This window comes from Pongo pygmaeus, chromosome 16 (assembly GCF_028885625.2).
Source record: "Pongo pygmaeus isolate AG05252 chromosome 16, NHGRI_mPonPyg2-v2.0_pri, whole genome shotgun sequence".
In the NCBI taxonomy this organism is placed as follows: Eukaryota; Metazoa; Chordata; class Mammalia; order Primates; family Hominidae; genus Pongo; species Pongo pygmaeus.
In genome coordinates, this window is record NC_072389.2 from 64,425,379 (window position 1) to 64,441,313 (window position 15,935).

General features: G+C 38.6%; 1 protein-coding gene across 13 annotated transcripts in view; it reads left to right on the forward strand.

Moving 5' to 3' along the window:
- Positions 1-15,935, forward strand: part of RNF111 (ring finger protein 111) — a 112,389-nt gene that overhangs the window by 45,000 nt on the left and 51,454 nt on the right. The gene's annotated exons all lie outside the window — the stretch shown is intronic.

Sequence of the window (15,935 nt, forward strand, 5' to 3'; positions counted from 1 at the left end):
GGTATGATGGATTCAACCATAGTAAGAACAGTTCTAGTCACTAAAAAAGACTGGCTAATTTTTTTTTTCTTTTTTTTTGAGGCAGCATCTGGCTTTGTTGCTCAGGCTGGAGTACAGTGATGCAGTCTTGGTTCACTGCAACCTTCACCTCCTGGGCTCAAGCCGTCCTCCCACCTCAGCACCTCAAGTAGCTGGGACTATAGGCACACACCACCACACCTGGCTTATTTTTGTATTTTTGGTAGAGATGGGTTTTGTCAAGTTGCCCATGCTGGTCTTGAACTCCTTACTCAGGCGATCCACGTGCCTTGGGCTCTCAATATTTTTTCTTTAAGTACTGTATTCTTGTTGTTTGCTGTTATCATGTTCTTTATAGCTGAAAAATAATTTCAAGTATTTGAGTGGTAACTTTTATTCTAATACTAGGACCCAGAGATTTTTAGTCCTGATAGTGCATACAATACATCAATTAAAATTGGATAGGGACTATTTCCTATCAGTGATCTTGAGCATGTGTGCTCTTGCTCATGCGTGCTGACTCTCTCTCTCTCTCACACACACACACAGTAAATGTGATATTTAAGTACAATAAGTTTATTTGCAGACAGTCCTGAAATGTATGTTCCATGTATACAAACCATCCTAAGATAATGCATCACTTTTACAGTTGTAATTTAAAGGGAGTTGTTGAAGTGAGCATTGAAGAGCTGTCTGAACTGAGGGAAAAGATTAATTTCTTGTGAAATTAGGGAATAGGGCAATGGGCCCAGGGAGAGCTTTCTAAAGGGCTAGCTAGGTCATGGTTTCTAATACTAACATAAGCTTTCTCAGTTTTACCTTATGTCTTGCCTGTTAAGGTCAGGGCCTGCTAGTCTACTTTCGGATGTGCCATTTCTTCTCTTCTTCTTCTTCTTTATGAGTCTCTTCCTTTTCCAAGAATCTCTTTCCTTTTTCATTTTTATTTTTCTATTTTTGCCAGAACCCTAAACCAGTAACCTTGTTATTAATCTTAGGCTTGGCCATGTTCAGATCAGTTTTACCTACACAAATACTTTTTTGAGAAGAGTTCATTTTGATCATGTACTGCCAGCTGAGAGGAGTGTAGAATAACCATTGCCAGAGATTTCCTGAGAATAAGGGAAATGAGGAGTTGTCTTGCTTAATTGTCACATTTTTCTCAAGTGGTCAGGATGTGCATGTACTAGTTTTGGGAGCGAGAACAGCAGAGCTCAGTTTGTGCTTGAAGTCAGTGAGACAGGATGGTTGATGTGGAGCAGAAGTTCTAAGGAGCTGATGTTTATAGGGGAATGAGAATATAGTAATTGAATGTCATTATCAGTGCCAGGGGTTCATACAACCTCAAGTATTAAAGAGAAGTCCAAACTTAATTCATTTAAAAATCTTATTTAATACTTACTGTAGCATGTGTTTTTTTTTTTTTTTTTTTTTTTACTGCCTTTCTTGGCAGAATTACGTTATTTTAACTACATTATTTTCAGACACTACCCTCAAACATTAGAAACAAAAATCCAAAATGTTGAAACCAACACCCAATGTTTTCTGGTTTCTAGACAAGTGATTTGCTTTAAACTAGTTTTTTAAAAAAATAATGATTTAATAACATTCACACGATATGGAATTTTAAAAGTATCAAGTAAGTATAAAATAGAAAATAAAAGTTTATCTCTTCTTCAGATCCTCCAGTCTTACTATTAACCTGAAGTAATCACTATTAGTAGTTTCTTATCTCCTTCAGAAAATGTGAAAGGCTATTCAAGGATAAATAAATAATGTGGCTCTTTTTATATAACTATGTATAGTTATCTCATAATTCTTGACATTTGCATAGTATTCCCTTTGTGTGGATGTTCCATAATTTATTTAATCAGCTTTTGTCAGTTGATATTTGCTGCATTGAGCAACCTTGCGCTTGCGTTTTGTACACCTTTGTAAGTGTATCTTAAGGAATAATTACTGAAAGTGTTTCAGAGGGTATATGCATTGAAAATGTTGTTGGCTATTGTTACCAGAATGCCCTCCAAGAAGTTTGCATTAAATTCCTCAATGCTAATGTCGTGATGATAATAAAAATATCTAACACTGGTTGAGTGTTCACTCTGTGCCAGTAATGTTCTATTTTATGTGTATTCGCATTGAATCCTTCCAGTACTCATATGAGATGGATTCTGTTATCATCACACTCATATTACAGATGAAGCATTTGGAAAATCAGTTTGCAATGATTTTTTTAAAACTATTTTCAGAATAGTTCAACTGAAATATTAATGAGACTTAGCTCTATTATCAAGAAATCTCAGCTCTTTCAAATAATTAACTTCCTTAGATTCTTAGGAGATAGGTTATTTCCTAGTCATATTTTGAGTGATTCAAATAAAGTGATTTGGCAAAAAGTCTTAGCTAATTCAAATTGGTAGAACTAGAACTTGAACTCAGGCTTTCTGGATAGAGTTGGAATGTCTAAACTTTTAATTTGACTTATTTACTACATGTTAATATGATTTGTATGGATGAATGGATATTAGTTACTGTGGAGCTTCTGGGACAACTCTTCATGCAATGTGCATGTATTAATCCATTGTCACGCTGCTAATAAAGACATACCTGAGACTGGGTAATTTATAAAGGAAAGGGGTTTAATTGACTCACAGTTCTACATGGCTGGGGAGGCCTCACAATTACGGCAGAAGGTGAATGAGGAGCAAAGTCATATCTTACATGGCAGCAGGCAAGAGAGAGCTTGTGCAGGGGAACTCCCATTTATAAAACCATCAGATCTTGTGAGACTTACTACCATGAGAACATGGTATGTGGGAAACTGCCCCCATGAATTATGTCCATCTGGCCCTGTCCATGACACGTGGGAATTATTACAAGTCAAGGTGAGATTTGGGTGGGGATACAGCCAGACCATATCATTCTGCCCCAGCCCCTTCCAAATCCCATGTCCTCATATTTCAAAACCAATCATGCCTTCCCAACAGTTCCCCAAAGTCTTAACTCATTTCAGTATTTACTCAAAAGTCCACAGTCCAAAGTCTCATCTGAGACAAGGCAAGTCCCTTCTGCCTATGAGCCTGTAAAATTAGAAGCAAGTTAGTTTCTAGATACAATGAGGGTACAGACATTGGGTAATTATACCCGTTAACATTTCGTTCCACATAACTTATGCAAATTTCTGAGCTGGTTTGAATTTCTCACCAGAAAATGGGTTTTTCTTTTTTATCACATTGTCAGGCTGCAAATTTTGCAAATTTTTATGCTCTGCTTTCTCTCGAATGCTTTGCTCTTAGAAATTACTTTTGCATATACCCTAAATCATCTCTCTCAAGTTCAAGGTTCCACAGACCTCTAAGGCAGAGGCAAAATGCTGCCAGTCTCTTTGCATAGCAAGAGTGACCCATTTACTCCAGTTCCCAAGAAGTTCCTTGTCTTCATCTGAGGCTACCTCAGCTTGGACTTTATTGTCCATATCACTGTCAGCATTTTGGACAAAGCCATTCAACAAGTCTCTAGGAAGTTCCAAACTTCCCCACATCTTCTTATCTTTGGAGCTCTCCAAACTTTTGCAACTTCTGCCAGTTACCCAGTTCGAAAGTTGCTTCCACATTTTCAGATATCTTTACAGAATCGCCCCACTCTGTTAGTACCAATTTACTGTATTAGTTCATTCTCATGTTGCTAATAAAGATATACCTGAGACTGGGTAATTTATTCTATTTTTATTTATTTATTATTTTTTTTGAGACAGTCTTACTCTGTGGCCCAGGCTGGAGTGCAGTGGTGTGATCTTGGCTCACTGCAACCTCCACCTCCTGGGTTAAAGTGCCTTTCCTGCCTCAGCCTTCCGAGTAGCTGGGATGACAGGCCTGCACCACCACGCCCAGCTAATCTTTGTATTTTTATTAGAGACTGGGTTTCACCATGGCAGCTGGGCTGGTCTCAAACTCCTGGCCTCAAGAGATCTGCCGCCCACCTTAGCCTCCCAAAGTGCTGGGATTACAGGTGTGAGCCACCGCACCCGGCCAGGACTGGGTAACTTATAAAGGAAAGAGGTTTAATTGACTCACAGTTCCACATGGCTGGTCAGGCCTAACAATCATGGCAGGTCATTGAGGAGCAGAGTCACATCTTACATGGCAGCAGGCAAGAGAGAGCTTGTGCAGGGAACTTGCATTTATAAAATCATCAGATCTCATGAGACTTGTTCACTACCATGAGAACATGGTATGTGGGAAAATTGCCCCCATGATTCAGTTTTCTCTACCTGGCCCCACCCTTGGCATGTGGGCATTATTACAGTTCAAGGTGAGATTTGGGTGGGGACAAAGCCAAATCATATCCGTGCATCAATATTTATTGGCTACTGGGAAATGAACTGATGGAAAAATGTTTTACATTTTAAGTATTTTGTAATATCTTAAAACACCCCAAGGCACAACAGTTGTATATAATTAACTGACTTTACGTCATCAGTTCATTTGTGGTTCTTTTTGGTTTGGTTTCATTTGCTTTTTGAGACAGTCTTATCTGTTGCCCAGGTTGGAGTGCAGTGGTGCAATTATGACTCACTGCAGCCTCAACCTCCCTGGGCTCAGGTGATCCTCCCACCTCAGCCTCCCCAGTAGCTGGGACAGCAACAGGTGTGTGCAACTACACTTGACTAATTTTTTTTTTTTTTTTTTTTTTTTTTGTAGAGACAGGGTTTTGTCATGTTGCCTAGGCTGGTGTCGAACTCCTGGGCTTAAGTGATCTGCCTGCCTTGGCCTCCCAAAGTGCTGGATTATAGGTGCGAGCCACTGCACGTAACCAGTGTATTTGTTATAATCAACAGATTTCTGGAAAATATTTGCTACTTGCTGTCCCATTATTAATTGGCTTTTAACTTTATTAGGGATTTCTGTTTATGTGTAGAAAGCCAAAATGATATGTTACTTGGGTTATTAGAAAGCCTGTTATACATTTAGTTTTTCCCATTTGCCAGTGAGGCTGATAATTTATACATTCTGTTTTGTTCCTGTAATATTTGTCAAGAACTCCAGATATTTAAAATAACCTAATGGAAGCTAGGTTTGAGAATAGGTGTTAATTTTAGTAATATATTTCTAGAATCTATTCAGAGAAACTTACTGTAACTAACATTTAATAACACTAAAACCTTGGGATTCCCAATTAATTGTGGATATGAGGATTTCTTTATACTTTATTAACTTCAAAATTAATAGGTATTGCCGGGCGTGGTGGCTCATGCCTGTAATCCCAGCACTTTGGGAGGCCAACACGGGCGGATCACCTGAGGTCTGGAGTTCGAGACCAGCCTGACCAACATGGAGAAACCCCATCTCTATTAAAAATACAAAATTAGCCGAGCGTGGTGGTGCATGCCTGTAATCCCAGCTACTCGGGAGGCTGAGGCAGGAGAATGGCTTGAACCTGGGAGGCGGAGGTTGCTGTGAGCCGAGATCACGCCATTGTACTCCAGCCTGGGCAACAAGAGTGAAACTCCCTCTCAAAAAAAAAAAAAAGGTATTACAGATTATATCTCCTTCAGTCTTCAAGGAAATGTAAATGTCAAATATACTCCTAAATAAGAGAGCTTCAGTCAGTCCCATTTTACCACTGAGGAGAAAAAGAAGTTTTGTCTATCTTGCTTTGAAATACAAAGTTTTAAGGCTGTTGTGAAAATAGTCATATGTCTTATTAACTTATTTACATATAAGATATTGAAAAAATGTTAATTTAGAATTAGTGATTATTACCCATATTTCCTGAAAATAATTCTATTCACACAAGCATCGTAGACATTGATGTCTTGGTAATTGCTAGAACCATTTTTTAAGTCATCACAATTTTTGAGAGCATAGGATCCTCATCTGCTTTGTGTGAGGTATGGCATGCACTGACTCCATGAGTGATGTATCACTAGAAACTTTGTCTCAAACTACAAATATCATATTACCTTATATTAGGCTTTAAAAAATTATCTAATAACTGTATATATATATATGTTTTTCATGTGTAGTCCATACTGTATTGACTTTTTAAGCTTTTTTAAAAGTTTGCTTAAAAAGATAACCCTTGGAATTGTAGAGTCCCAGGATCAGGAATTATATCTAAAGCTGTGAATACTTCTATCCCTCTTTTTGTAAAAATAGCATTGATTGAGTTATAGTTTTTGGTTTTATGATTTTATTTGGGAACTTTTAGACATACACAAAAACAGAAATATGCAATGAACTCCCATATAATCATCATCTCACTTCAGTTGTTGACATTCTGCCATTCTTAATTCATTTCTAACCCCTCTTTTTTCCTGGAGAATTTCACAAAACTTGTAGACATCATTTTACTCATAGACACTTCAACACACATGGTTTAATTCTTTTTTATATATGGCATCATTTCTCTATACTGGTAGTTAGGTCTGAAAGCTTGATTAGGTTCAAGTTAGTTCCGGCAGTACTTTGTTGATGATACTGTGTGCTTTCTGTTGCGTCACATATTGAGCTTGATCAGAGGGTTCAGATGTTGTCATTCTGATCCTTCCATTATAAAGTTCCCCTTCACTGTTTTCTGTAATGTTTTTTAGCAGTTATTAATGGTCTTGCCCAGATTCGTTATATTAGGGGTGCAAAATATTGATTTTTTTATTTTTTGAGATGGAGTTTCACTTTTGTTGCCCAGGCTGGGGTGCATTGATGCAATCTCAGCTCACCGCAACCTCTGCCTCCCGTGTTCAAGTGATTCTCCTGCCTCTGCCTCCCGAGTAGCTGGGATTACAGGCACACGCCACCATACCTGGCTAATTTTTTATTTTTAGTAGGGATGAGGTTTCTCCGTGTTGGTCATGCTGGTCTCGAACTGCTAACCTCAGGTCATCTGCCTGCCTTGGCCTCCCAAAGTGCTGGGATTACAGGTGTGAGCCACCACTCCTGGCCTTGATATTCTAATTCTATCATTTTGCTTAGCTTTATTATCTGAGGTTCTTCTATAAAGGAAGAACACTTTGTTCATCAGCTCAGTTATTCTGAAATTCTGTTCATACAGGAAAGGCAAGATGAATGCTTGATTTTCTTCCTTCATTTACCACTTCTCAGAATGACTTGGTATTCTAGCAGCATCCAAAGAGGTTTTTTCACTTTTGAGTATCATTATGAATGCAGGAATTTTAGTATATTTGATGGGTTTCAGTTTGTTGCAGTCTTTTTATACTTTTTAAAATGATTTCATCTTTGGCCATTGGGAACATCTTCAAACTGGGTCATTGTCCTTTTGATGCCATCCTAGTAGTCGTTGATAACTTCCCTACTCTCTGGTATATCAAGTTGGTGCAGATTAATCTACAGTTCCTGCCCCAGACCTAGAAATAGCTATTCCTTTAAGAACTCCTGATTTTTTTTTTTTTTTTTTTTTTTTGAGACGGAGTGTTGTTCTGTTGCCAGGCTGGAGTGCAGTGGTGCGATATTGGCTCACTGCAACCTCTGGCTCACTTGAACCTCACGGGTTAAAGCGATTCCCCTGCCTCAGCCTCCTGAGTAGCTGGGACTACAGGCGCACGCCACCATGCCCAGCGAATTTTTTGTATTTTAGTAGAGACGGGGTTTCACTACGTTGGCCAGCATGGTCTCGATCTCCTGACCTCATGATCCACCTGCCTCAGCCTCCTCAAGTGCTGGGATTACAGGTATGAGCCACCGCGCCCTGCCCGATTTTCTTTTATTGGGAGGTGATAGAGACTACAGTCTGGGAATTAAGGTGGTTTTTGCTCTGCTGGGTTGCCAATGCTTTTGGCTTTTTTGAATTTAACCTAATTTTTTTTTTTTTTAAAGGGACAGTCTCACTCTGTTGCCTAGGCTGGAGAGCAGTGGTACACTCATAGCTCTCTGCAGCCTTGACCTCCTGGGCTCAAGTGATCCTCCTGCCTCAGCCTTCTGAGTACTTGGGACTACAGCACATGCCATCTTGCTCCACTAATTTTTAAATTATATTTTAATTTTTTTTTTTTTTAGAGATGAGGTCTTCTTAACGTTGCCCAGTTTGGTCTCAAATTTCTGGCCTCAACTTATCCTACCATGTTAGCCTCCTCATTTGGTGTGATTACACGTGTGGTGTGAACCACCATGCCTAGCACATTTTGACTGTTTTAACAGACAAAGCTAGGAATGTAAAGATTTTAGAAAAAAATAAATCTTTAATTTAAGTGAATATTTCCACCGCAAGTTTAGGATTAGGGTTTTTATGTAAGTTGTTGTTTTATATTCGTATTTGTTCTTAAACTGAAAACTCTGATTCTTAACAATATTAACCATTGCTTATTTTCCTTGTCCTATATATACCATAAATACGTACATGTAAGTGAACTAGTTTCAACATAAAAATTACTTTTAATGGCAAAACCACCATTGCTTTTGCACTAACCTAATACAGTAATTCTAATTAATACAGTTTAAGTATTTTGTTTTGTATACTGCCTTTTTGCCCTTGGCCAGTTTTCTGTGTGGTTATGCCACCAATTTCACATGCATTTAGGTTCATTTATTTCAGGGTTGGCTTTTTTAAAGGTATTTTTAAAAAATTTAATTTCGCTTTTTAAATTATGTAAAACATTTACCTAGCTTCAGAGTCAAAACTTTAAAACAAGATATACTCAGGTCTTAATTTAGTTTTGGTTAATTCTTTCATTTTTTTTCTTCAAAAATATACCCAAAATATGACCCCCTTCTCTTACTCAAAAATGTCTCTTGCTTTTTTCACTTAATATATACTATTGTTGGGGTATACAGAGATACTGTAGAGGAATGAAATTATATATCTCTGTATATCTCATTTCTTTTTATTCCTTTTGTTGTTAAGCTTCCTCATACTACCTTGCATGGTTGTACCAGTTTGTTCAACCAGTCTCCTATTGATGAACAGTTTGCAGACTTTTTTTTATTAGTATAAATAGCACTGCAGTAAATAGCTTTTCTTGACCCAGTGCGGTGGCTCATGCCTGTAATCCCAGCACTTTGGGAGGCCGAGGCGGGTGGATCATGAGGTCAGGAATTCAAGACCAGCCCGACCAACATGGTGAAACTCTGTCTCTACCAAAAATACAAAAATTAGCCGGGTGTGGTGGCTGCACCTGTAATCCCAGCTACTCAAGAGGCTGAGGCAGGAGAACTGCTTGAACCCAGGAGGCGGAGGTTGCAGTGAGCCGAGATCTAGAGATTGTGCCACTGCACTCCAGCCTGGGTGACAGAGTGGGACTCCGTCTCAAAAGAGAAAGAAAAAATTCCTGCAATAAATAGCTTTTTGTATATGTCATTTCATATTTGTTTGACAGTGTGTCTTTGGGATAGAATTCTAGAAGGCAGTTGTTGAATAAAGGATAAATGCATATGTTATTTTGTAAAATATGGCCACATTTTTCTCCATGGTGATTGTAACCGTTTTGAATGCTCACCGGCAAGGGTGCCTGTTTTCTCAAAATCCTTCCAACAGAATATGTTGTCAGATTTTAGGGGGTTTTTGGTCCATCTGATAGCTGAGAAATAGTATGTCAGTACATTTTAAATTTGTATTTCTTTTATTTTTTTAATGTGTAATGTGTATCTTTTCATATGTTTTAAAAACCGTAGGTCATTTGCATTTCTTTTCCTGTGATCAGTCTGTTCATATTTTTTTTTTTTTTTGCCTGTTTTGATATCAGGATGTTGGTCTTCATTTTTCTATCCATTTTTAGAAGCTTTTTATGTATTAGCAATATAAGTCCTATATAATACACACATTTTTCACAAATTAATTAGTAGTGTCTTGACTTACATACTTTTATGCCAAATTTTTTTTTCTTTTTTTGAGACAGGACCTCACTCTGTCACCCAAGATGGAGTGCAGCATTGCTGTCTCAGCTCATTGCAACTTCAGCCTCCCATGCTTCAGTGATCCTCCCACCTCAGCCTCCTGAGTAGCTGGGACCACAAGTGCACACCTCCACGCCTGGCTAATTTTTGTATTTTTTGGAGGGATGGGGTTTTGCCATGTTGCCCAAGCTGGTCTTGAACTTCTGAGCTCAAGTGATCCACCTGCTCGGCCTCACAAGGTGCTGGGATTATAGGCGTGAGCCACTATGCCTGTCCAACATTTTTTTTCACAAGTCATATATATCAACATTTATTCTTACTGCTTCTGGATTTTGAATCATAATTAGGAATACTTTTACCACTCCAAAGTTCTAGCAAAATTAGCCCATTTCCCCCCAGTCCTTGTACTTAATTCATTTTTAACATTCAGAGCATAGATCCATTTGGTGTTTATCCTTATGTATAATATGAAAAATGGACCAAATTTTTTTTCATGTGACTATCCAGTTGTCCCCAAACCAGTCATTAACATCTTTTTCCTGTTGACTTGAGATATGCTACCTTTGTGACATGTTAAATTTTCCACATGCATTTGGGCCTGTTGATGGAGTTTTTACTCCGTCTTATTGCTTTGTCTGTCCATGTACAGGAAGAACACTCTTTTAATTATAGAATCTTTAATGTTTTCCTAGATATTGTTGTTTGTTTATTCTTCCAAGTGAACTTTATAATCAGTTTGTTTACATGGAGGTGTTTGGGGGTGGGGAGGTCTATGATGGTATTTTTATTGGGAATCCATTTGTAGATTACATTACAGAGAGTTGACATCTTGGAATTTTGAGTCCTTGTATTCCAGAATATGGGATGTCTTCATTTGTTGACATCTAGTTTTGTATCTTGCAGAGAGCGTTTTATGTTCTTTTAAAAATTATTGAGGTATAATTAACTACTATAAAATTCATTTTAACTACTATAAAATTCATTCATTTAAAGTGTACAATTTAGTAAATTTTTTTTTTTTTTTTGAGACAGGGTCTCATTTTGTTGCCCAGGCTGGAGTGCAGTGGTGCGATCTCTGCTCACTGCAACCTCCGCCTCCAGGGTTCAAGTGATTCTCCGACCTCAGCCTTCCAAGTAGTTGGGATTACAGGTACCCGCCACCACACCCAGCCAATTTTTGTATTATTTGGTAGAGACGGGGTTTTCACCATGTTGGCCAGACTGGTCTTGAACTCCTGACCTCAGGTGATCTGCCTGCCTTGGCCTCCCAAAGTGCTGGGATTGCAGGTGTGAGGCACCGCACCCAGCCCAATTCAGTGATTTTTTAAAGTGTATTTAGAGTTGTGCAGTAATCACCACAATACAGTTTTAGAATATGTTTATCAATCCCAGAAGATCCCTCCTGCTTTCTTAAGGTCGGTCTCTGTTCCTACTTTCATTCCCCTCAACCTCTGATTTGCTGTATCTATAGATGTGCCTTTTGTGGGCACTTCATATAAATGAAATCATATAATATATGGTCTTTACTGTCTGGCTTCTTTTACCTGGCATATTTTTCTTTTTTTGAGACAGCTCTTGCTCTGTTGCCCAAGCTGGAGTGCAGTGGTGATCACAGCTCACTGCAACCTCTGCTTCTCAGACTCAAGCAGTCCTCCTATCTCAGCCTCTCACAGCTAGGACTACAGGTGTACGTCACCATGTCTGGCTAATTTTTATATTTTTTTGTAGAGATGAGGTTTCTCCATGTTGTCCAGCCTGGTCTCCGACTCCCGGGCTCAGGCAATCCACCTGCCTTGGCCTCCCAAAGTACTTGGATTACAGACATGAGCCACTGGGCCCGGCCTAAGTTAGCATAATTTTTTGAGGAGGTTAATCCATGTTGTAGCAGGTATCAGTAATTAGTTTTTATTTTATTAGTTATAGTATTCTGTTGTAGAGATATACCACATTTTGTTTATCTAGTTGTCAGTGATGGCGTGTTTTTTTGTTTGTTTTTGTTTTTTGAGACGGAATCTTGTTCTGTTGCTCAGGCTGGAGTGCAGTGGTGTGATCTCAGCTCACTGCAACCTCCACCTTCCAGGTTCATGTGATTCTCCTGCCTCAGCCTTCCGAGTAGCTGGGTTTATAGGCACACACCACCATGCCCAGCTAATTTTTTGTATTTTTAGTGGAGATGGGGTTTCACTATGTTGGCCAGACTGGTCTTGAACTCCTGACCTCGTGATTTGACCGCCTTGGCCTCCCAAAGTGTTGGGATTACAGGCGTGAGCCACTGCAACTGGCTGGAATTGTTTAAGATTTATTTCCTTGGCTGGGCCCTGGTCCTGCTTGTGTTTCTGCACTGCCATTAGTCATGAAGATGAGATATGACATCTATAAGGCTAGTGAGCAGGCTCCTGTAGGTAGGTAGAGGTCAAGGGCGTTTTGAATTGTTTCCAGTATTTGCTATTGTGAAAATGCTACAGTGAACATTTGGGTACAAATCTTTCTGTACATACATGTTTTCATTTCTGTTGGAAAGATACCAACAGAGGAGTCCCAAAGTAGAGTCATTTGCTATAATTTCAGTAACTTTAATTGTGACTATAAAAGACAGGAGCAGTGGCAAAAGCATCTGGTAGCAGGAAAATGCTTTTGGTAGTAACTAGGCACCCACATGTTTAGTAGGTATGGTACCATGGTGTCATTTATGAAAAGAATATGAGCTTTAGAATTGGAATTAGCTTTGAATTTTAAGTGTTGTTTATTGTTTTCTTGCAAGTCACTTAAACTTTCTAAGCTTCAGTTTCTTGATGAGGCTAGACATGCGTAATACTATATATGGCACAAAGTTTGTGCTCACAGATTGGAAACTATCTTTTTTTTTTTTTTTTTTTTTGGCGGGGAGAGACAGAGTTTCGCTTTTGCTGCCCAGCCTGGAGTGCAATGGCGTAATCTCGGCTCACTGCAACCTCCACCTCCTGAGTTGAAGCGATTCTCCTGCCTCAGCCTCATGAGTAGCTGGGATTAGAGGCACACATCACCATGCCCAGCTCATTTTTGTATTATTAATAGAGATGGGGTTTTGCCATGTTGGCCAGATTGGTCTCAAACTCCTGACCTCAGGTGATCCATCTGCCTTGGCCTCCCAAAGTGCTGGGATTACAGGCATGAGCCACCACGCCTGGCCATGGAAACTCTTCTTATTGTTAGCATCATTCCAGTCTTAAGGCACAGAGGGACTAAGGTGATCAGTGAGTATAGTGGCTAACATGGCTTATTGCTGATGCCAAGAGAATCTGTGATCTCTTACCAGGAAATAGAAATGGACTTTGAGGAGTTCATAAGGAACTCTCGCAGAGAAACCATTGTTTTTGTTATCATTGTTGTACTGCTCATATTCTTTCTAGCCTGGTAGCCAGAGAAATATGTTATTTTTCTCATGATGTTTTAAAAGCTATAAACAACCTAACCTTAAAAAAAAAACAATTCAAAGAAAATCACCCACAGTCCTACCACTGTCTTAGCCATACTCGTTTTTTATCCTTTAGTATTTCTAAATGTAAAAGATAAAATGAAAATAAAATGGACCCAGTAAGAAGTGACCTATTCTCCTGATTTTCTTTTAAGCGGTGCTATTTAATAAGATTAACTTTATAATTTTTGAAATGTTTCCCTTTTTAAAATTTTGGTTTAAATAACTGTTACCTTAGAAAACACTGGATTGTAGATGCCAAAATCTTGCCTATTGTGAATATGCTTTAGTTATATAATTTTTATGTATTATGTTCAAGTTATGCATAAAGTCCTTTTTAGAAAAATAATGATGTTTAAGCAATAGAATAAGAGTACCTAAGCAAGCTATTTATATACTTTTAGTTACATAATCTCTGTATTCATAAAAAGTTATATAAATTGAATTTTCATGCATTAGCAAAGCTAGCTTTGTATCATTTATCATTGAGGTTTCAAAATGTTACATAAGCCCTGTAAAAGGTGTTGGATAATGTTAGCTTATTTTTTACAGTTTTTTTTTTAAGTCTTTCCTCTTTTTTTTTTTTTGAGACAGAGTTTTTGCTCTTGTCACCCAGGCTGGAGTGCAGTGGCGCGATCTTGGCTCACTGCAACCTCTGCCTCCCGGGTTCAAGTGATTCTCCTGCCTCAGCCTCCCGAGTAGCTGGGACTACAGGCACCTGCCACCACACCTGGCTAATTTTTGTATTTTTAGTAGAGATGGGGTTTCACCATGTTGGCCAGGCTGGTCTGGATCTCCTGACCTTGTGATCTCCCCGTCTTGGCCTCCCAAAGTGCTGGGATTACAGGTGTGAGACACTGTGCCTGGCCTTAGTTTTTCCTCTTTTTAAAAACAGGTTTTAAAAGAAATTTTGTATACAGATAAATGGAGAAAAATCACAAGTAAAGTTGACATGTAGATATAACTTTTCTCCATGTCGAACTGGTAATGCCCAGTTTATGGGTTGAAATAAGCAAAGTTTTTTAAAAAATATGACTTGTCGTTGATACATAATGCTTTTAGTTTTAAATGGACTTTTACTACCATACTTAATTCCATATTTAATAATTTGAGTTAATTAACAAGTAACATGTCTGCAAAGTCAATGGTTAGCTGGATTAATATCTCAAGGTTCCCTTTGTACTTCTACCTTAAGCTGCATTTTGTTTATGATTATGAAGCAAGAGTTGGAAAATAATTTGGAAATTCAATCTACAATATTATTTTAAATAGCCACTTGGGTGCTACTGTTTTGTTGTTTTTCTGCCCGTAAGATATATTTGCATTGTTAAAAATGCATTTTACCTCAGTCTGTGTGTGTAATCTTTAGGACTTAAAAACCACTTCAAATATTTTCACATCTCGTAACTCCTAATAAATGTTATGTTTTCTATCTGATAATAACATTTTGCAAATATTCCAGAATATAAATACAATATTATTAAGTAATTTTTAAAACGTTTCTCTAAATCAGATAATCTTTCATTATCTGCCTTATTTACCAGTGTCTGCTCCTATTTTCTGCTTTTTTTTTTTTTTTTTTCCCCTTTAATTTTTTGAGACAGGGTTTCATTCTGTTGCCCAGGCTGGACTGCAGTGGCGCCATCAGGGGTCCCTGCAGCCTCAGCCTCCAGGACTAAGGTGATCCTCCCACATCAGCCTCCTGGGTAGCTGGTACTAGAGGCACAAGCCACCACACCTGGCTAATTTTTTATTTTTTGTAGAAATGAGGTTTCACCATGTTACCCAGGCTGGTCTCGCACTCCTGGGCTCAAGTGATCTGCCCACCTCAGCCTACCAGATTGCTGTGATTATAGGCATCAGCCTCTGCACCTGGCCTGTTCTGTTCTTTGGAGTATTGTATATTCATATGCAGAAAAGATAAATTTAGAACTTTTACCTGTTGTCTGACACAGAAATTAACAAAGTAGATCATAGACCTAAATGTAAGAACTAAATGATAAAAGTTCTAGAAGAAGGCATAGGAGAAAATCTCAGTGACCTTGGGTCAGACAAAGGTTTCTTAAATATGTCACCAAAATCACAATCCATAAAAGAAGTTGCCAATTTTAACATTAAAATTAGAGACTTTTGTGCTTCAAAAGACGCTATTTAGAAAATGAAAAGGCATGTCACAGACTGGGAGAAAATATTTGCAAATAGTATATCTGAGAAAAGACTTGTATTCAGGATATCTGAGGAACTCTTTATTTTTTATTATTATTATTTTGAGACACAGGGTCTCACTCTGTTGTCCAGGCTGGAGTACAATGGCAGAATTTCAGCTTGCTGCAGACTTGGCCCCCTGGTTTCAAGTGATCCTCCCACCTCAGCCTCTGGAGTAGCTTTTATCAAGACGAGGTTTTGCCATGTTGCCCAGGCTGGTCTTGAACTCCTAGGCTCAAGCAATCCTCCTGCCTCAGCCTCCCGAAATGCTGGGATTACAGGCATGAGCCATCATGCCTGGCCAGGAATTCTTATAATTCAACAGTGAGACCAAAAACTCAGATTAAACATGAACAGAAGAATAGACATTTCACCAAAGTGGCTAATAAAATTAGGCTTGGCGTGGTGGCTCATAT